Below are 23,206 nucleotides of genomic sequence, written 5' to 3'. Positions count from 1 at the left end.
GAGGATGCACAGTAGGCAGTTGGTGTCTGATGAGATGGGCCATGCCATTATGGACAATGCAAATAGCACATTTGCAATAGTTTTTAATGGCGATCGAAGTAAATGTCGTTGGGCTGTTGGGTGGGCAGAATTGCAACATTTTCTATTCTGGTTTAAAGTGGAACTCTAGTAAAAAAAATGAAATCCTGCTAGATTACTTCAGGCTGGCACCTTTTGCAGGTATAGATATGTAAAACATTAAAAATAAGTGTCACTTTTGGTTCTGGCACCGCATGAGGTCTCACTACAGCTCCTGCGACTCGGCCCCTACATCTGCCCAGTAAATCAGCCCGGAACACCGCTGCTGACTACAGGTCATTGTGGAAGCCTCTCCACGAAAATGGTTAGTTTTTTGGATAAGAACGGGCCGCGATCACACTCCTCCCAGCGTTCATCTGACATTGTGGATCTGGCCCCACTCTCAAACATGGCAGAGGCACCTGTTATGGGGATGGGTGTCGGCTTTGCCCCTCCCTCCCAGCATCAAGAGGATAGCAGCAAAGAACGGATCGCACAGACTGTCGCTGCACTCCTCGCCCCCACTTTAACAGCCACAATAGAGAAGGCTGTCAGTGCAGGGATGCTGCTTCCTAAAAAAGAATTAGGGGAACATGCCACGCGGCTTAATGAGGCTAAGCAGAGAATTTCCCCTATGGAGGAGGAGCTATACCCGGCTCAATCTACAGAACAGGCACAAGATAAAACAAATCAATAAATACTCCAGAAGCTGGAAGATCTGGAAAACAGATCGAGACACAGTAATCTGCGCTTTGTGGGGGTCCCAGAAGCTATGCAATCGGCCGCCATTGCAGAATTTTGTGCCCGGTGTATTCTTAAAGTGCTAGGCCTACCAGGTCCATATACAGTGGAACGGCTCATCGCATGGGAGCACACTCTGCGGACCGCACATTTCCCCGCCCAATCATCACCAGATAGCTAAATTACGCTGACAAAAATAAAGGCAATCCAGATCCCTACAAATTGAGGGAATAAAGATCCTGATTTTTGCCGATTATTCCATCAAAGTCTCCAAGAAAAGGAAAGCTTTTCAGCATATCTGTATGGCTCTTCACCAGCACCACGGAAAATTCACCCTGGCCTTTCCTGCCACTATCCGTATCAAGACAAGAAACGGAGATCAGCTCTCCTTTCATGACCCATCAGAGGCGGAGAGTTACCTGCAATCACTACAATCGGAAACCCAACCCAATCTCTCCTCCAAGGCACCCCCCATACCTCGCTCCTTGGATCAGCGAAGCCCACGTAAGGACTCACAAAAACGCTTCAGATATTCTGGTCCGAACAACTGTTACAATCACCGCTGACATCTAGCTCACTGTTACTCTATACAAATATCATAAGGGTAAATGAATAACCGCTGCTTGTTTCTACTATGGCAATTTTTCAATGTTATACTTGTTATTTTATTTCTCCAGCAGCCTCGCACAGCCAACCAGCATGCTTCCGATACCCTGCCTGATTTTGTTTCAAAATCTTTCCTTACGGGCCTCACCGCATGCTCCTGTTATGCCTCCTTTCCTAACGACCCGAGTCCGCTATGCATATACCCCTAACCAAACGTGCGTATCCATGCACCTTGCACTGGGTCAGTCAAGAGGAGCTGGCTCATACAGTGACCCATGTGGAAAAAATTTAAGTCTGCAAATTATCTTTTGTATGGTTTATTTACATGTTTTCTCCCTTGTGTCTCCTCCCTCATGATACACCTATACTTCCTACTCCTTCACACCAGATCAATACCCTAAGCATAGTTAATACACATAAGGATTTCTCCTCACTAGTATCCAAAAGAATAACTATCCTCACACTGGACAGTGCCTATCCACCCCCAAAATCTGCTCATATCCCTTTTCAAGAAAATCCCCCATAAGAGCGACTCCATGGAACGTGAAAGGGCTTAGGTCCCCTATCAAGAGATCTAAGATCCTACAACACCTCCAGAGAATAAAAACAGACATTGTCATATTACCGGATTCCCACTTAACATCCGATGACTTCCATCGTATGAATATATACGAAAAGAAAGGGAGCGCTCACATAGCCACATCCGTAATATAGAGGGGAACAAAAAGAAAAGGGATACTTGCTAAGTATTCCTAGGTCGGACTTTAAAGGCATAAGAAACAATAACGAGGTATAGAAAAATAACAATATTTATTAGAAAATTCCATAAAATGAATAGAGCATTCAAAGATAAAAATCATGTAGAATGATACAGTCCTTGTGCGTCAATGCATTTCACCATTAGGCTTCCTCAGGACACATTCAAGGTTTCAAAGATCACAAAGCGAGAGCAGATCTCACTGTCTGAAATAGAACATATTTATATTAAAAATTCTATTAAACATAACACACATATTTAAAAAGCGCCTGTCTGTCCAAAAGAGAAGTCAGGGCACAGATAGGTACAAAAGCTTGAACGGCAAAAAAACGTGAATTCCCTGTAGGAGAATAAGCCTCGTGTATGGGTATCCAGTTAAAGAGGATATCCAAAAGTATCATCCAGGAAGGGTTAATTCCAACGGTCTATATGCCCTTAATTGGAAATGGCCACATCTGGCAAACAATACAAAATCGCATGGACAGCTAAACATCCTAATATCCCCATACAAAAAAAAGGGGGAAAAATTCCAAAACAGGTTCGAAATAATACCATGATACCAGCACCGGTAGCCAAAATGAAAGGCACTGAGGCCTTAAAGCCGAGGTGCCTTGATGGCTGCAGAGCAGAAGCTTCTGTGCATAGACAGGTAATATGGTCCCTGTATGATGATCTGTAATAAATAAAGGCAAAAATTAGATGCTTAGTTGTAAAATCGATGAAAAAGGCGTATATAGAATTAGATGGAAAAAAGCAAGGTTTCCTCACTATACAGATGGATGAATATTGAGTGGCCAAGGGAAGACAGCCTTCTGCTGGTCACAATATTGATCTCACACTAACATCTGTTTATAGCCCCTAGGGAGTTTGCGGCAAAGTAGGAGAAGCAGCGCGCCGACGATGATGTCATTAAGCGGCGCAAGAGAGAAAACGGCGCTGAAAGACGGACAACATGCCCTTGCAACAGTGACGTCATCCGTGCAGGACCAACGAGCAGTGTGCATGTCAAAACCATCACAGCCCACATGTCCAAGTACATGTGCTTCCCCTAAGGGAACGACGTCTTCAAACAATGCGGTAAGGGTGGGGAAAAAAACACCCACAGTCCAACAGGACCACTATGAAAAAGGCGTATATAGAATTAGATGGAAAAAAGCAAGGTTTCCTCACTATACAGATGGATGAATATTGAGTGGCCCCTGGAAGACAGCCTTCCGCTGGTCACAATATTGATCTCACACTAACGTCTGTTTATAGCCCCTAGGGAGTTTGCGGCAAAGTAGGAGAAGCAGCGTGCCGACGATGATGTCATTAAGCGGCGCTGAAGAGAGAAAACGGCGCTGAAAGACGGACAACATGCCCTTGCAACAGTGACGTCATCCGTGCGGGACCAACGTGCAGTGTGCATGTCAAAACCAGCACAGCCCACATGTCCAAGTACGTGTGCTTCCCCTAAGGGAATGACATCTTCAAACAATGCGGTAAGGGTGGGAAAAAAAACACCCACAGTCCAACAGGACCACTGGGATATGTCGGCAATACAAAACATATATATAGTGGCACATGATTCAAAGTTACATGAACAAAAACCCAGGGCGAACAGATAGCAGTTATGATAAATCTTGAGGGGAAAATAAAACTACAATCGTATGAAAAAACTCTGGGTGGCACAGTATTAGGCTTTGACACAGTCGGTCGAAAAGCCGGGGTGCTCATCTTGCTCCACAAAAACCTCTCCTGTGAAATTCTTTCTGTGTAATCTGGTGATCATCGATGCTTTATTACAGCACACATATGCCTCAATAATAGAGACTACCTGATTTCAAACATTTATGCACCCAACAGCCCTGAAAAACAATTCTTTGGGGATCTTTCGACCAGACTGCTAAAATCACGACATGTTTCACACATAATAGGTGGGGACTTTAATTCTATTCTGCACCCAAAGGACGATAGATCCACACTCAAACATCTACACAAAACAACTAGAGATCCCGACCAGACCTATTTTGCCTCTACAATGTCCTCCCTCCACCTCACGGACATATGGCGGCTCCTCATAGTTACATAGTTACATAGTAGGTGAGGTTGAAAAAAGACACAAGTCCATCAAGTCCAACCTATGTGTGTGATTATGTGTCAGTATTACATTGTATATCCCTGTATGTTGCGGTCATTCAGGTGCTTATCTAATAGTTTCTTGAAGCTATCAATGCTCCCTGCTGAGACCACCGCCTGTGGAAGGGAATTCCACATCCTTGCCGCTCTTACAGTAAAGAACCCTCTACGTAGTTTAAGGTTAAACCTCTTTTCTTCTAATTTTAATGAGTGGCCACGAGTCTTGTTAAACTCTCTTCTGCGAAAAAGTTTTAACCCTATTGTGGGGTCACCAGTCCGGTATTTGTAAATTGAAATCATATCCCCTCTCAAGCGTCTCTTCTCCAGAGAGAATAAGTTCAGTGCTTGCAACCTTTCCTCCACCCAGTGGATAGGGAATTTACATTCTACTCCTCCCCCCCACAACTTATATACTAAAATAGACTACATTTTCTGCACTGAAAACATCATCCCGACTATTTCAGGGGCGGAGATCCACAATATATATCAGATCACGCTCCGTCTTAGTATCACTTGAAATCTCAGACTCCCAATCCAATGCACGTTTATGGCATTTTCCATCATACTTACATAACAACACTGATTTTCAGACATATATGGACACGGCCTGGAAAGAATATTCCTCCGACAACTCAACTCACATAGACAATCCCAACTTATTCTGGGAAGCAGGTAAGGCCTGTATCCGGGGTAGGGTCATTTCATATGCTGCTTCATACAAGAAACAAGCATTAACGAGTTATAGGGAAGCAAGCTCCCACCTCAAGCTTGCTCAACGCTCCCTCTACCCAAGATTCCCCAGCAAACAAATCCGAATGGCATACAGCCAAATGGGCCTTCGACTCTAGGGCAGATACTCTAGAGCTGACTAAACGAGCACATACAGATGCCATGTTACATAAATACGATAACAAAGCAGGTAAGCTTCTAGCGAGGCTTTGCAAAGGTCCACATCGCCCCAACTACATCACCTCTTTACGAGACACCTCAGGCACCATTAAAACCACACCTTCGGAGGTCAACAAGGTTATGCTACAATTCTATTCCTCCCTATACATCCTCGATCCAATCGACAGAGGTATAGCACAAAAATTTCTAGACAAGCTACATTTACTGATAATCTCTCCCTCCCAACTAAAAACCCTAAATGCTTCCATCTCCTCAATGCTTCCAAATGTCCTCTACTATCTGAGACTTAGCCCCTAACAAAGCCCCCAGCCCCAACGCATTCACAGGTGAATTCTATAGGACACTTCGAGAAACAGTTGAGCCTACCCTTCTCAAAGTATATAACGGCACATGGGCAGAAGGCTTTTTACTTAAACTACTGTCAAAAAAAGTAAAGGACCCCTTGAGCCGGGCTCTTACAGGCCTATATCACTCTTAAACCTAGACATCTGCCACCAAACTCCAGACCTCTCACTGTTGCTCTTTAACTTAGCATTAGAACCTATTTCCAGATATTTAATTGGACAGGCCCCTTTACATGGAATACATATAGGCGACTGTGAACTGCGTACTGTGTTATTTGCAGATGACGTCCTCATATTTTCAGCAAACCCCACTTTTGCTTTTTGATGAATTTAAACTCTGCTCAGGCCTTCGCATCAACTATAATAGAGTGAAATTCTCCCCTTAGGCGCCTCACCAAACCCTCATTGGACCCACCACTCACCCTTTACTGTAGCCAAATCACATATAACATATCTAGGCATCAAGATAGGTAAAATCCCGTCCACACTATACACTCTGAATTATCCCCCTCTAATTAAAAAAAATACTCAAGAATTAGAGAACTGGATGGATCTACCTTTTTCGCTTCTGGAGAGATGTCATTTATTTAAGATGGTCAGCTTCGCCCGGCTATTGTATCCATTACAAATTATACCACTACTTTTAAAACATAAAGATATACAGCTGATGAACAGAGCTATATGTAAATTTATTTGGCGAAAAAAAAAAATCCCACAGCAATTACAAAACTTTACCTCTCCAGAAGAGAAGGGGGTATTAGTCTCCCAAATGTCAGAATGTATAACCTAGCCTGCTTACTCCGAATAGGCCTAGACTGGATCTCAAAGGCTTCACGTTACTCAAATTATCAAAAATTACCCACCCATATTCTCTATCGGCTCTACTACACTGCAAATGGAAAACTATCCGTTCAGACCTGCAACACAACCTTCTTCTGAGAAATACCACTATAGCCTGGAGGGGGATACGAAAGACCCTTCACCTCCCCCCCTACATCTCTAGGCACTTACCAATTCTAGGCAACCCCATGTTCCTCTCGAGGCTGGACATCAAAATCTTCTCTTTATGGCAACACAAAGGTCTTTGTGTTGCAAAAGGTCTGAATTTTCTTCTCTGTGTGACCTGGAATCCGGAACGCCTCACGCCTTCGCTGTCATAGCAGAAAAATTCTCCCTACCTAAGTCTCATGTTTTTTATTAATGGCAATATGTAAGCTTTATCCATACCTCATGCACGGTTGGAAGTAAGAGATTCCAAATAACTATACTAGATAGTATATGAACCTTCTGTAAGTAGACAATCTTGGACATTTATAAACCCTTGATCCTCGACACTACTCCACCACACGCATCAACATCAGTGGCAAATTAGGGTAGAGACTTTCCAGACGCAGAATTACTTAACAAACTACTACATGGCTACAACAAAATCCTTCTGCTGATCCCCAATGAGCCTTGGAGAGAATCTCACCTGAAACTACTTCACCGTGATTACATACCCTTCCTATCGGAAAAAAACAATCCTGCCAGTCAAAACCCTCCCTAACCCATCGCTTTTGGATTTGCAAATATATATCTACTTTCTGGGACCAAGTCATATCCTACATCCATAGGATCACATTTTTTCAACTTCCAAAAGATCCCCTCCTTCTAATTTTTGGCTACTGGGAAAAAACTCCTGATGTGGTCCCCAAATGTCCATACCCGACACAAGGACTGGAATTTAATTTGCCTCTTAGTGGCCAGGAGAGCCATTTTAAAAAACTGGACCTCTCGCCCAAAAAATTTCACAGATGAAATAGAAACTACTGAAACTACTGATGCTACTGTACAAAGAAAAAATCATCACAGACCTGAACCACAATACTTCCAGGAAACAATTCTACCTAAGATAGCAGGCCTTCATGTACTCCACTTTGCCTCAGGAGGAGATAGAGGCATTTGACAGTTCATTTCCATATCACAAGGGCCTCCAAATGCTCTATAACAAGGAGGATAACCCTTAAGTTCTCTCTTCTCTCATTTATATTAGAAGGTACCACTCTGCCCCTGATCTATATTCCAGGTGTCTTATCTCGAGGAAACTTGTGTACTATTGACCCCCCCTCCTCCCTCTCCCCTCCACAAAATGTTCCATTTTTTCAGTTAGAAGAATTCATCCAGTTCTTAATTGTCGATGGTTCATCTTCTGTTCGATTTGAGTTATGTTTATACATTCTGCTTTCTGTATTTTCTTTGTACCCCCCCTCCCCTCAGCATGTGGGAGTTTAGGGCACAACAAATATCCCCGATATTCTTTCTTTCACTACTCATACACTGTAATCCACCCTATACTCCTCCCAGTGCACCTCAGCACTCTGTTAGAAAAAAAATCCTGTTTCTTATTCTTTCATTTGTAAACACTACTTTTTTAAAGAAAAATGTTAAATTCAGATGACATGGGACATCGACCCATCACATTTACTATGCCTTGTATTGATTAATTATTTCAATAAAGTCTATTGAGAAAAAAATAAAATAAAAAATAAGTGACATACTGTTTAATATCCAGCAATACACAGTCTCACCCTGCTCTGCACATGCTCAGTTGCTCTCCATTTTTAGGCACCCCCGAGATTGTAGAGGCCAATCTGCTGACAGCCTTAAAACAGAATTATCCTCCTATCCTTTACATCCAAGGAAGCTGCTTCTATTTGATCTGCAACTGCCATGGTGCTGCACAGGGGGTCAGTAATGATACCAGCCATTTGATGAGTTGACAGTTTGGTTGAGGACAAAAACAAATGGGATAGTTACCAACCCCAGCATTCCAGGAATGTAACTGTTTTTTGAAAACATTAAATCAATGGGTTTAGTTTCACTTTATGATTTACTGCTGTTCAGGGGCTCTGGGCTTCAGCAAAATGGCATCCTCTGGCAAGAAGAAACAGGTGCAATGCTGGAGGCAATTTTCAGCTCACACTAATTTTGGTAGCATAATTATTCATACTGTATGTTCCTTGCTAAAGTACATTCTTTTTTAAAAAGTTATTATGGGTAAAGTTCCCCTTTAGGCAGTCTCTGTTCTTCATTACTTTATTAAACTGGTTCAGGAATTAAATGAGCATGCATACATTTTTACTTTGAAACTTAAAGGAAACACTTTAACTCCATGTTATCTGTTGTCTATAGACTTCCTTATAAGGAAAAAAAAATAATTTGTGGCAGGCAACACTTATCATAAACGTAGGGGTTAAGAATGTATTAACTTTTAAACTTTAATTGAAGTAGTTAGATCTTTTAAAGTGTGTTTATTTTATCCGCACATGAGAAGTGTGGCTTAGGATGTGGCATGTGTTCATGGGTGGAGTTTAAGAGTTTACAGTGATTGTAAATGATCACCTTGTAAAACAACCTATTCAGTTTAAAATAGAAATGAAAGGCAAAATATTTATGTATAGATATAAAAAAAATTATAAATACCTTATTTAGGCCTGGTTCACACTGGTGCGACATATGCTCTGACTTTGTTGCATGTTGCATGACGTGTATAAATCAATGGTTCCCTATGAGAGCCGTCTTAACTGCTCCGACTTCTGTCGGTCCGACTTTGAAAAAGGTTCCTGCCCTACTTTGCTCCCACTTGGGCATGATTTCAGCCCATTGATTTGAATGTAAGTCGCATCCAAGTCGGATCATCATCTTAAATGATCCAACTTGTGGCATGTGACTTGTGCTCTGAGGATCTTGAAGGGGAACCCCATGCACCCCCCACCGCAAAGCACCTTGTCCCCATGTTGCTTGAATCTAATTTTCTTTAACATCATGTGGATGGCCGGGTGCATGCGCGTTGCCTACCTGGGCCTGGAGTAGACATGGCACCAGGATGCAGTATGGGAAGAAGGCAGGGGAATCAGTGTGATGCTTTAGGCAATGTTCTGTTAGGAAACCCTGGGTACTGCCATTCATGTGGATGTTACTTGACATGTACCACCTACCTAAAAATACACCCCTTCATGGAGACAATATTTCCTGATGACAGTAGCCTCTTTCAGCAGGATAATATGCCCTGCCACACCACAAATCATTCAAGAATTGTCTAAGGAATACAACACAATGACTTTGAGGTGTTCTCTAGATCCCAATCCGATTGAGGATCTGTGGGATGTGCTGGAAAAACAAGTCCAATTCATGGAGGCCCCACCTTGCAACTTACAGGACTTAAAGGACCTGCAACTGATGTCTTGGTGCCAGATACCATAGCATACCTTTAGAGGTCTAGTGGTGTCCATGCCTCAATGGATCAGGGCTGTTTTGGTGGCACAAGGGGGACCTACTCTATATTAGGTGGGTGCTCATAAAGCTATGGCCAATTGGTGTAATTAGAATTGACTCTCAAGCAGCTGTTTAAAAAAAATCAGCAAAAATACAGATAAGTAAAAGGCAATGGATGCTTTTTCATAGAACTGGATTGCAGTGGCGTATCAAGAGGGTGGGGGGGTGTGAAGCGGAGACAGTGGGGTGCCAGACACAGGTAGCAGCAGCGGCGCTGTGACAGTCAGGGCAGGGAGAGGTGTGCTGTGACAGGGTGCGGGGGGGGGGGGGCTGTGTGTAATGTGCAGGGGTCCAGAGCTGGGGGGGGGCAATGTGTCATATACAGGGATCCAGAGCTGGGGGATGTGTAATATGCAGAGACCCAGAGCTGGGGTGGCAATGTGTAATATGCAGGGGTCCAGAGCTGGGGGTGTGTGTAATATGCAGGAGTCCAGAGCTGGGGGGTGGGGGCAATGTGTAATATGCAGGGGTCCAGAACTGGGGGGTGGGGGACAATGTGTAATATGCAGGGGTCCAGGGGGGAATGTGCAGGGGTCCCAAGCTGGGGGGGGGCTGTGTGTAATGTGCAGGGGTCCACAGCTGGGGGGGTAATGTGTAATATGCAGGGATCCAGAGCTGGGGGGATGTGTAATATGCAGGGGTCCAGAGCTGGGGGGGGCAATGTGTAATATGCAGGGGTCCAGAGCTGGGGGGATGTGTAATATGCAGAAGTCCAGAGCTGGGGGGTGGGGGCAATGTGTAATATGCAAGGGTCCAGAGCTGGGGGGTGGGGGGGCAATGTGTAATATGCAGAGGTCCAGAGCTGGGGGTTAATATGCAGGGGTCCAGAGCTGGGGGGTAATGTGCAGGGGTCAAGAGCTGGGGGGTGGGGGGCAATGTGTAATGTGCAGGGGTCCAGAGCTAGGGGGTGGGGGGGAAATATGCAGAGGTCCTGAGCTGGGGGTTAATGTGCAGGGGTCTAGAGCTGGGGGGTGGAGGGCAATGTGTAATGTGCAGGGGTCAAGAGCTGGGGGGTGGGGGGCAATATGTAATATGCAGGGGTCCAGAGCTAGGGGGCTGTGTAATTTGAAGGGGTCCAGAGCTGGGGGGTTGTGTAATGTGCAGGGGTCCAAAGCTGGCGGGGGCTTTGTAATGGGCAGGGGTCCAGAGATGTGGTGGGGGGCTGTGTAATGTGCAGGGGTACAGAGCTGTGTGGGGGCTGTGTAATGGGCAGGGGTCCAGAGCATGGGGGGCAATATGTAATGTGCAGGGGTCCAAAGCTGGGGTGGGGAGCTGTGCAATGTGCAGGAGGCTAGGGCTGTTGTGGGGGGCTGTGTAATGTGCAGGGGTACAGAGCTGTGTGGGGGCTGTGTAATGGGCAGGGGTCCAGAGCATGGGGGACAATATGTAATGTGCAGGGGTCCAAAGCTGGGATGGGGGGCTGTGCAATGTGCAGGAGGCTAGGGCTAGGGTGGGGGGCTGTGTAATGTGCAGGGATCCAGAGCTGGGGGATGTGTAATATGCAGGGGTCCAGAGCTGGGGGGGTGTGTAATATGCAGAAGTCCAGAGCTGGGGGGTGGGGGCAATGTGTAATATGCAAGGGTCCAGAGCTGGGGGTGGGGGGCAATGTGTAATATGCAGAGGTCCAGAGCTGGGGGGGTAATATGCAGAGGTCCAGAGCTGGGGGGTAATGTGCAGGGGTCTAGAGCTGGGGGGTGGAGGGCAATGTGTAATGTGCAGGGGTCAAGAGCTGGGGGGTGGGGGGCAATGTGTAATGTGCAGGGGTCCAGAGCTAGGGGGTGGGGGGAAATATGCAGGGGTCCTGAGCTGGGGGGTAATGTGCATGGGGTCTAGAGCTGGGGGGTGGAGGGCAATGTGTAATGTGCAGGGGTCAAGAGCTGGGGGGTGGGGGGCAATGTGTAATATGCAGGGGTCCAGAGCTCGGGGGCTGTGCAATTTGCAGGGGTCCAGAGCTGGGGGGTGTGTAATGTGCAGGGGTCCAAAGCTGGCGGCGGCTGTGTAATGGGCAGGGGTCCAGAGATGGGGTGCGGGGCTGTGTAATGTGCAGGGGTACAGAGCTGTGTGGGGGCTGTGTAATGGGCAGGGGTCCAGAGCATGGGGGGCAATATGTAATGTGCAGGGGTCCAAAGCTGGGGTGGGGGGCTGTGTAATGTGCAGGAGCCTAGGGCTGGGGTGGGGGGCTGTGTAATGTGCAGGGGGCCAGAGCTGTGTGGGGGCTGTGTAATGTGCAGGGGTCCAGAGCACAGGGGGGCAATATGTAATGTGCAGGGGTCCAAAGCTGGGGTGGGGGGCTGTGTAATGTGCAGGGGTCCAGAGCTGTGGGGGGCTTTGTAATGTGCAGGGGTCAAAAGCTGGGGTGGGGGCTGTGTACTGTGCAGGGGTCCAGAGCTGTCTGGGGGCTGTGTAATTTGCAGGGGTCCAGAGCTGGGGGGGTGTAATGTGCAGGGGTCCAGAGCTGGGGGGCTGTGTAATTTACATGGGTCCAGAGCTGGGGGGGCTGTGTAATGTGCAGGGGTCCAAAGCTGGCCGGGGCTGTGTAATGGGCAGGGGTCCAGAGATGGGGTGGGGGGCTGTGAAATGTTCAGGGGTACAGAGCTGTGTGTGGGTTGTTTAGTGGGCAGGGGTCCAGAGAATGGGGGGCAATATGTAATGTGCAGGGGTCCAAAGCTGGGGTAGGGGGGTGTGCAATGTGCAGGAGGCTAGGGCTGGGGTGGGGGCCTGTGTAATGTGCAGGGGTCCAGAGCTGTGTGGGGGCTGTGTAATGGGCAGGGTTCCAGAGCATGGGGGGCAATATGTAATGTGCTGGGGTCCAAAGCTGGGGTGGGGGGCTGTGCAATGTGCAGGAGGATAGGGCTGGGGTGGGGGGCTGTGTAATGTGCAGGGGGCAGAGCTGTGCGGGGTCTGTGTAATGTGCAGGGGTCCAGAGCACAGGGGGGCAATATGTAATGTGCAGGGGTCCAAAGCTGGGGTGGGGGGCTGTGTAATGTGCAGGGTTCCAGAGCTGTGGGGGGCTTTGTAATGTGCAGGGGTCCAAAGCTGGGGTGGGGGGCTGTGTAATGTGCAGGGGTCCAGAGCTGTGTGGGGGCTGTGTAATGTGCAGGGGTCCAGATCATGGGGGGCAATATGTAATGTGCAGGGGTTCAAAGCTGGAGTGGGGGCTGTATAATGTGCAGGGGTCCAGAGGTGTGGGGGGCTGTATGATGTGCAGGGGTCCAAAGATGCGGTGGGGGGCCTGTGTAATGTGCAGGGGTCCAGAGCTGTGGGAGGGCTGTGTAATGTGCAGGGATCCAGAGATAGTGTGGGGGCGCTGTGTAATGTGTAGGGGCCTAGGAAGGTTTTAACACAACTCAGCTAGGCCCAGTGCATAGGCACACCCATCTGGAGCCACTTACAAACTGTAACAATGGTCTGTAGCCTTAAAGATGCAGACAGCATCTGCAATGAGGAGCAGAATGCAGGCTGGCCGATCCACACCCAAAAGGGAAGGCTACCTTGGTCTCTGTATGTCCTGAGTGCAGAGCCCTGACAATCGGCTCTCACATCCTGGAACTGTTGTGGGGAGTGCTAGGCCTGCTTCTTTGAGGTCTTCAGTTTGTTTTTTGTGCATTTTTTGAATAATTTCTTCATTTATTTCAATTTACTTTCTTTACTAAGTTGCCTTTACGCAGGTTTGTGTGTATTTGCAGTGCAGAAAAATGCAGCACTGGAATACGTTTTTCACACATATGTGTTCACATTGCATTTATGTGTTATTTAAAAATGCACCTGACTGCATCTGGTGTTAATGACGGGTCACAAAGGTGTTAAATAACTCTTTCATGCCTGAAGAGAATATATAAATTCAGATCATGATGATGATTAGGGATGAGAGGAACACCCCCTGGTTCGGTTTGCACCAGAACCTGCGAACGGACCGAAAATTTGCATGAACGTTAGAACCCCATTGACGTCTATGGGACTCGAACGTCCGAAATCAAAAGCGCTCATTTTAAAGGCTAATTTGCATGGTATTGTCCTAAAAAGGGTAATTTTTTCAAGAGCAGTGATTTTAATGATGTGTAAAGTAAAAAAAAAAAAGTTAAATATTACTTTAACCACTTGACATCCGGCCATAGCCGAATGACAGCTACAGTGCAGATGTCAATTCCCTGGAGGCCGTCATGTGACGGCCTCCCCTTTCCTCGCTCCCCCTGCGCGCTTAGGAGTGCGCATCAGGGAAATTCTGTGTTGGCAGATCGCTGTAAATGGCCAATCACAGAGGCCATTTACAGCGCGATCGCGATGACCAATGAGCAATGATCTCAAATGTAAACATATGAGATCATCTCTCATTGCCGACTCTCTCTCCTCACACAGAGACAGCGTGTGAGGAGAGAGAGAATCTGTCAGCGATCTGTGAGTTACCAAAACCTTTTTACTGTGCTTACAGTGCCCCATCAGTACAGTGCCCCATTAGTACAGTGCCCATCAGTACAGTGCCCCATCAGTACAGTGCCCACCTGTGCCAATCGGTGCCTACCTGTGCCAATCGGTGCCCACTTGTCTGCCATCGGTGATCAATATCCATTTGCACATCTTCACAATCAGTGCCCACCTGTTCCACCTCATCAGTGCCCACCTGTGCCACCTCATCAGTGCCCATCTGTGCCAATCAGTGCCCATCTGTGCTGCTTCAGTGCACATCTGTGCAATCAATCAGTGCACATCTGTGCCACCTCATCAGTGCCCATCTGTGCCACCTCATCAGTGCCCATCTGTGCCGCTCCATCTGTGCCGCCCCATCTGTGCCGCCTCATCTGTGCCCAGCTGCGCCACCTCATCAGTGCACATCTGTGCCATCTCAGTGCACATCTGTTCCGCCTCAGTGCCCACCTGTGCCACCTCATCAGTGCCCACCTGTGCCACCTCATCAGTGAGCACCTGTGCCACCTCATCAGTGCCCACCTGTGCCAATCAGTGCCCATCTGTTCTGCCTCATCAGTGCACATCTGTTCCACCTCATCAGTGCACATCTGTTCCACCTCATCAGTGCCCACCTGTGCCACCTCATCAGTGCCCACCTGTGCCAATTAGTGCCCACCTGTGCCAATCAGTGCCCATCTGTGCCGCCTCATCAGTGCACATCTGTTTCACCTCATCAGTGCACATCTGTTCCACCTCATCAGTGCCCACCTGTGCCGCCTCATCAGTGCCCACCTGTGCCACTTCATCAGTGCACATCTGTTCCACCTCATCAGTGCACATCTGTTCCACCTCATCAGTGCCCCTCTGTGCCACCTCAGTGCTCATCTGTGCTCATCAGCGCCCATCAGTGCAGGCTTAGCACACACCTGTGTAGTCGCATCACCACCAGCAACCATGTCCAAAAGATGCTTTTCCGCCGAGGAGGCATTCCAAATACTTTCCCAGGCCGACCAGAGCAACGGGGAGCTCTCTTTTTCAGATTCCCTTTCAGACTCCGATTCTGAGTCGGACATAAATTATGAGCCAGTCCTCAGTAGTGGAACACTGAGTGACTCAGAGGAGGAAGATATTTGGCTTGCCAAACAAAGGCGTTCTGGTGAGGAGGTAGTTCCATCCACCAGCACCGCAGTGCCATCCACCAGCACCGCAGTGCCATCCACCAGCACAGCAGTACCATCCACCAGCACCACAGTACCTCGGCAAGAAAGGCCAAGGACCCATGCCAGCCTTCCCTATGCCCTGCAGAACCCCTTGTGGCTTCCTTCTAATTCAGGAGAAGCCAACATTCCCCCTTTCACTGCCCAGCCAGGAGTCCAGGTGGACACAGAGAATTTTTCCCCAATACATTTTTTTGATTTAATTTTTACCGAGGACATGCTATCAAATATTGTGGCCCAGTGCAACTTTTATGCACAGCAATTTATTTTAAATAATCCAATGTCCTACTATGCCCATCCCTATGAGTGGAGAGACCTAACGGTGGAGGAGTTGAAGGTTTTTTTAGGCCTCACATTTAATATGGGACTCACCAAAAAAACACTTTGATGTCCTATTGGTCAACCCACCCCATTCACCACATGCCAGTATTCTCCAAGGTAATGCCCAGAAACAGATACCTCATGATAATGAGGTTCCTTCATTTCAATGACAATACCCAGTGCCCCCAAATGACCCAAATTATGACAGGCTTTTCAAAACTCGGCCGCTTCTAAATTATTTTTCTGAAGTATTCCCCCAGCTGTTTACCCCAGACCAAAATATATGTGTGGATGAGTCCCTTGTTAAATTTAGTGGCAGGCTTAAAATAAAACAATTTATTCCCAGTAAAAGGGACCGCTATGGGGTGAAGGTATACAAATTATGTGACCGAGTAACAGGGTACATATATGCCTTCAAAGTGTACGAAGGGAAGGACACCCAGCTGCAACCCCCTAATTGCCCAGACTACTTGGGATCAAGCGAGAAAATTGTTTGGGACCTCTTATACCCCATACTGGAAAAAGGCTACAATTTATACGTAGACAACTTCTACACATCTCTGCCCCTGTTCCACAACCTTCACCGGAAGAAGACGACAGCATATGGCACCGTAAAAAAAAAACGGAAGGGCTTTCCTCAAAGTCTTGCATAGCTGCCAACTGTCCCGGATTTCCCGGGACATTCCCGGGATTTGGACTTCATTCCCGGATTTGTGGTGTCCCAGGAAATGTCCCGAAAAATCCGGTTCCCGTTTTTGAAACCGCCGCCGCCGCCGCTAGAGGTCGGCGGCCGGCGGAGACATTGTCTCCGCCGACCGCCATTTTGTGGAAGTTCGGGAAGACGGCTGGGGGGGGCTAGACGAAGCTTCTGCGTCGCCGCCCACCCCCTGCCCCGCTCTGCCTCAGCCCGCCCCGCTCCGCCTCGCCCCGCTCCGCCTCGGCCCGCCTACCCCCCGCCCCGCTGCCAGTCTGATATGGAAAGGGGCGGGGGTTCTAGGTGGGGGGAGCGCGCGCACCGCTGTGGGACACCTGATGTGAGTGGGGGGGGCACTGGGGACACCTGATGTGAGTGGGGGGGCACTGGGGACACCTGATGTGAGTGGGGGGGGCACTGGGGACACCTGATGTGAGTGGGGGGGCACTGGGGACACCTGATGTGAGTGGGGGGGCACTGGGGACACCTGATGTGAGTGGGGGGGCACTGGGGACTCCTGATGTGAGTGGGGGGGCACTGGGGACACCTGATGTGAGGGGGGCACTGGGGACACCTGATGTGAGGGGGGGCACTGGGGACACCTGATGTGAGTGGGGGGGGCACTGGGGACACCTGATGTGAGTGGGGGGGCACTGGGGACTCCTGATGTGAGTGGGGGAAGCACTGGGGACACCTGATGTGAGGGGGGGCACTGGGGACACCTGATGTTAGGGGGGGCACTGGGGACACCTGATGTGAGGGGGGGCACTGGGGACTCCTAATGTGAGGGGGAGCTCCGCCGGGGACACCTGATGTGAGGGGGAGCTCCACCGGGGACTCCTGATTGTGAGGGGGGGCTCCGCCGGGGACTCCTGATGTGAGGGGGGGCTCCGCCGGGGACTCCTGATGTGAGGGGGGGCTCCGCCGGGGACACCTGATGTGAGGGGGAGCTCCGCCGGGGACTCCTGATGTGAGGGGGGGCTCCGCCGGGGACTCCTGATGTGAGGGGGGGCTCCGCCGGGGACTCCTGGTGTGAGGGGGGCTCCGCCGGGGACTCCTGGTGTGAGGGGGGGCTCCGCCGGGGACTCCTGGTGTGAGGGGGGCTCCGCCGGGGACTCCTGGTGTGAGGGGGGGCTCCGCCGGGGACTCCTGGTGTGAGGGGGGGCTCCGCCGGGGACTCCTGGTGTGAGGGGGGGCTCCGCTGGGGACATCTGATGCAAGGACGGACGGCTGGTGGCAGGCGACGTGGCTGGTGACACGCTCAGGGATCCCACTGATTCTGCATTATGGTGAGTTGAATGATTTCATTTTATATTACAATATAATAATAGAAATAATGCGCTTCAATCATCCTGACACCATAACAACCATGGTGCTTGAAGTGCTAACACCAGGTGTTTGGAGTATCTTTATCTGCTGATTGTTAAACTTTCTAGAATACACATATTTCTATTGTGTAGGATCTGGGGCTGCTGTCCCGTCATTTCCCTCTCTCTCCCCCTCTCTCCCCCTCTCTCCCCCTCTCCATCCCTCATTCATTTCAGACTCTAACCACACCCTCTAGAGCCACGCCCATTTAAGCCACGCCCACAATTTCGCGTAAACCACGCCCATTTTTCGCCGTGGCGCGCTTCGCGCTCCGCACTTGTCTATTTTTGCTAGGCCACGCCTGCTGACGAATGCCCCGCCCCCTAATTATTGGACAGCTCCTCCTACAGCCACAAAAGTGTCCCACATTTTTTTTTTACAATGTTGGCAACTATGGTCTTGTCAATAAGAGATTGAGAAAAGGAGAAACGGCAAGTCTACGAAACAACAAGATTTTGGCTGTAAAGTGGAGGGACAAAAGAGATGTCTACATGTTTGTCTTCAATCCACAATGATACCTTCGTGGAAATTCCCAGAAGGAATGGCCCCATACAAAAACCTAAATGCATCTATGATTATAATTTGTTTATGGGGGGAGTCGACTTCAATGACCAAATGCTGGAACCATACTTTGCCACAAGACAGACATACCATTGGTATAAAAAAGTCGTAATTTATTTTTTTCAATTGGCCATATACAATTCATATGTAATTTATCGTAACTCCACCCAAAACCCCAAACGCTTCCTTGGCTACCAGGAGGAAGTTTTCACTGCCCTTATATTCCCGAACGGCCCACCAGAAAATATCCGATCAGATGTTCTAAGTCAACTCTCCGAACGCCACTTTCCCAATAAAATCCCTCCCAAACCAACAGGCCAACGACGGCAAAAAAAATGTAAGGTGTGTACCAGAGCAGGATTCAGAAGAGACTTTTTATTGTGCACAATGTCCTTCCGAACCAGGCCTCTTCATAGGTGAATGTTTTCGCTGTTACCATACTTCAGTAAATTATTAGTGAAGTATGGTAAACGTAAGCCTCAGTTCCTGCAATTTACCCTCACACCCCTTATGCCACTGCCTGCTCTGTAACTGACCCTGGCTTGTTATTCGACCACGCTTCTGTCTGCCGATTGTGTGAGGGGCTCCAGAATTGTTTTTCTGCATGAAGAAAACTATTTTTTTTGTTTTCTCAATCCTAGATTAGGGTCTGGAGACTCAGAGGCTTCAAAGAGATTTGGGTGGGAGAAGCCTCTACCCCTGTCCCCATTCTGTCCTGAACGAGGCCCTACTTCTGCCTGTAGGACTTACTACGGCCATGCCTCTGCCTGTCGCACTGACCACACCACATGGACCTGCCTACTACCAGGACCAATATTTTTGGCACTGCTGACAATATCTCTGCCTGCACTGACCCTGAACTTTATATGGACAGTAACCCTGCCTGCTGCCTGGACAATTGTGTTTGCCGTTGCGGACCAAGTCCCTGCCTGCTGCCTGGACCAGTGCTATCCTCCTGTGTACAACTGCACTACTACAACCCCAGGTAATCTTTTGTTTATGCTTCGCTCAGCATAATGTATTTTGAGGTGCAATTCTTGGTATGTACATGCTATGTGTCCCTGGAACACCTGATGGTGTTCCTTGCATGTTGGATCTCTGTATGTGGCCAGGCTGTGTAGAAGTCTCACACGTGGTATTGCCATACTCAGGAGGAGTAGCAGAATGTATTTTGGGGTGTCATTTTTGCTATCTAAATGCTATGTGTTGGAGATATCTTATAAACAGACAACTTTGTGTAAAAAAAATGCGGTTTCATTTTTTTCCCACATTTTCCAAAAACTTCTGGAAAAAAATGAACCATTCAAAAGACTCATTATGCCTCATAGATTATACGTTGGGGTGTTAGCTTTCCAAAATGGGGTCATTTTGTGGGTGTTTCCATTCTCCTGGTGCTCCAGGGCCTTCAAAAGTGTAATAGGTGGTTGAGAAATGTGATGTATAATTTATGCTCCTAGAACACCTGATGGTGCTCCCTGCATGTTGGGCTTCTGTATGTGGCCAGGCAGTGAAAAAATGTCCCACACATGTGGTATCGTAATACTCAGGAGGAGTAGCAGAATGTATTTTGGGGTGTAATTTTTGCTATCTAAATACTATGTGTTGGAAACATCTTATAAACGGACAACTTTGTGTAAAAAAAATGCGTTTTCATTTTTTTTCCACATTTTCCAAAAACTTCTGGAAAAAAATGAACCGTTCAAAAGACTCATTATGCCTCATAGATTATACATAGGGGTGTTAGCTTTCCAAAATGGGGTCATTTTGTAGGTGTTTCCATTGTCCTGGTGCTCCAGGGCCTTCAAAATGTAATAGGTGGTTGAGAAATGTGATGTGTAATTTATGCTCCTAGAACACCTGATGGTGCTCCCTGCATGTTGGGCTTCTGTATGTGGCCAGGCAGTGAAAAAGTCCCACACATGTGGTATCGTAATACTCAGGAGGAGTAGCAGAATGTATTTTGGGGTGTCATTTTTGCTATCTAAATGCTATGTGTTGGAAATATCTTATAAACGGACAACTTTGTGTGAAAAAAATGCGTTTTCATTTTTTCCACATTTTCCAAAAACTTCTGGAAAAAAAGAACAGTTCAAAAGACTCATTATGCCTCATAGATTATATGTTGGGGTGTTAGCTTTCCAAAATGGGGTCATTTTGTGGGTGTTTCCAATGTCCTGGTGCTCCAGGGCCTTCAAAAGTGTAATAGGTGGTTGAGAAATGTGATGTGTAATTTATGCTCCTAGAACACCTGATGGTGCTCCCTGCATGTTGGGCTTCTGTATGTGGCCAGGCAGTGAAAAAGTCCCACACATGTGGTATCACTATACTCAGGAGGAGTAGCAGAATGTATTTTGGGGTGTCATTTGTGGTATACACATGCCATGTGAGAGAAATAAGCTAATACAATGACAATTTTGTGGGGGGAAAAAAATATCTCAATTTTGCAAAGAATTGTGGGAAAAAATTACAACTTCAAATAACTCACCATGCCTCTAACTAAATACCTTGAAATGTTTACTTTCCAAAAAGGGGTATTTGGGGGGCATTTGTACTTTCCTGGCTTGTTAGGGTCTCAAGAAATGAGATAGGCCACCAGTACAACTTTTACACAGACCAAATAATTTCCACTAGTTTTTGGTTATTTTTACCAAAGATATGTAGCATTATAAATTGTGGGCAAAGTTTATGAAGAAAAATTACTAATTTGCAAAATTGTATCACAGAAATTAAGAAAAATTCATTTTTTTTCTAAATTTTTGGTCTTTCATTTATAGCGCAAAAAATAAAAAACCCAGAGGTGATCAAATACCACCAAAAGAAAGCTCTATTTGTATGAAAAAAAGGACAAAAAAATAATTTGGGTCTAGTGTTGCATGACTGAGTAATTGTCATTCAAAGTGTGAGAGCAATGAAAGCTGAAAATTGGTCTGGATAGGAGGGGGGTTTAAGTGCCCAGTAAGCAAGTGGTTAAATATCGTACCTGGGGGGTGTCTATAGTATGCCTGTAAAGTGACGCGTGTTTCCCTTGCTTAGAACAGTCCCTGCACAAAATGACATTTTTAAAGGAATAAAAGTCATTTAAAACTGCTTGCGGCTTTAATGTAATGTCAGGTCCTGGCAATATGGATGAAAATCAGTGAGACAAACGGCATGGTTACCCCCCCAGTCCATTACCAGGCCCTTTGGGTCTTGTATGGATATAAAGGGGAACCCCGCACCCAAATTAAAAAAAGGAAAGGCGTGGGGCCACCAGGCCCTATATACTCTGAACAGCAGTATACAGGCAGCGCAAACAAGACAGGGACTGTAGGTTTGTTGTTCAGTAGAATCTGTTTGTAATTTTGAACTGGTACATTTTTAAAGTGTTTAGCTCCAGCCAAAAAATCTATTTTAAGCTTTTTGGAAAACATAGGGAAGGGTTATCACCCCTGTGACATTTGTTTTGCTGTCTGTGCTCCTCTTCAGAAGATTTCACCTCACTTTCGGTCCCATTGATAAATGTTTTTAGAAAATTTGGGGTTTTTAGTGAAACAAGGTTTGGTGATAAAGCATCAGTTGAAAGGAGAAACATTTTTCCCATATTAACTCTTACAGGAGAGAATTTCCCTTCCTAGGGTAGATTTCACTTCCTGTTGTATCCTTCCGTTTGCAAGTAGGAGTCGTTTGTAAGTTGGATGTTTGAAAGTAGGGACCTGCCCTATATACTCTGCAAAAATTGTGGCCTTAGGTGTTGGTGCTGCCACAACACTGTAAGCCCTCACAGGGCCCTGCTGTGAAATATTAGATCAAGAATTGGTAGAGGTGGTGCTGTTGCCACAACACTGTAAGTCCTCACATTTACTCTTGGTGGGCGCTGGAACGGGCCCTGCTGTAAAATATTAGATCAAGAATTGTAATTACATGTCCCTGTTGAACAGGGGTAGAAAAATTGGGCCTTAGGCACTGGTGCTGGTGCCACAACACTGCAACCCCTCACAGATACTCTAGTTGGAGCGCAGGAACGAGCCCTGCTGCAAAGTATTGCATCAAAAATTGTAATTACACGCCCCTGTTACACAGGGGCTAAAAAATTGGGCCTTAGGCACTGGTGCTGGTGCCACAACACTGCAACCCCTCACAGATACTCTAGTTGGAGCGCAGGAATGAGCCCTGCTGCAAAGTATTGCATCAAAAATTGTAATTACACGCCCCTGTTAAACAGGGGCTGAAAAATTGGGCCTTAGGCACTGGTGTTAAACAGGGGCTGAAAAATTGGGCGCCCAGAACTAAAAATGTTCTTACAAGCTATCAGCATGATCATTGAGGAGGAAGAGGATAATTACTCAGCATAACAGGATAGTCACTCAGCATCAGCATAGGCAGTCTTGAAGGGATCTGACATTTCAAAAAAATGTATTCGGTTACATCAGCATCAGGTGCTTGGTAGCTGGTGGTGATCCAAGACTGATTGATTTTTATGAAGGTCAGTCGATTGACCAAGTCGGTGGACAGACGCACCCTGTGATCGGTTACAAAGCCTGCAGCAGCACTGACTGTGCGTTACGAAAGAACGCTGGATGCAGGACAGGCCAGTAGCTCAATTGCATACTGTGCAAGCTCTGGCCAGTGATCCATCCTCAAGACCCGGTAACCCACAGGATTTTCGGTGTGAAAGGTGTCCAAGTCAGATCTTGTCCCTAGGTATTCCTGCACCATAACGTTGTCCAGGAACAGGAGTTTGTAACCTCCCAGTCTCTGGGAACGCGTTGCACAGACCTTTCTGCAAGGCCTCCCGAAGATGTTTCATCCTCTGCTC

The sequence above is a fragment of the Aquarana catesbeiana genome, linkage group LG04 (genome assembly GCF_042186555.1).
Source record: "Aquarana catesbeiana isolate 2022-GZ linkage group LG04, ASM4218655v1, whole genome shotgun sequence".
NCBI lineage: Eukaryota > Metazoa > Chordata > Amphibia > Anura > Ranidae > Aquarana > Aquarana catesbeiana.
This window is presented reverse-complemented; position numbering follows the sequence as displayed.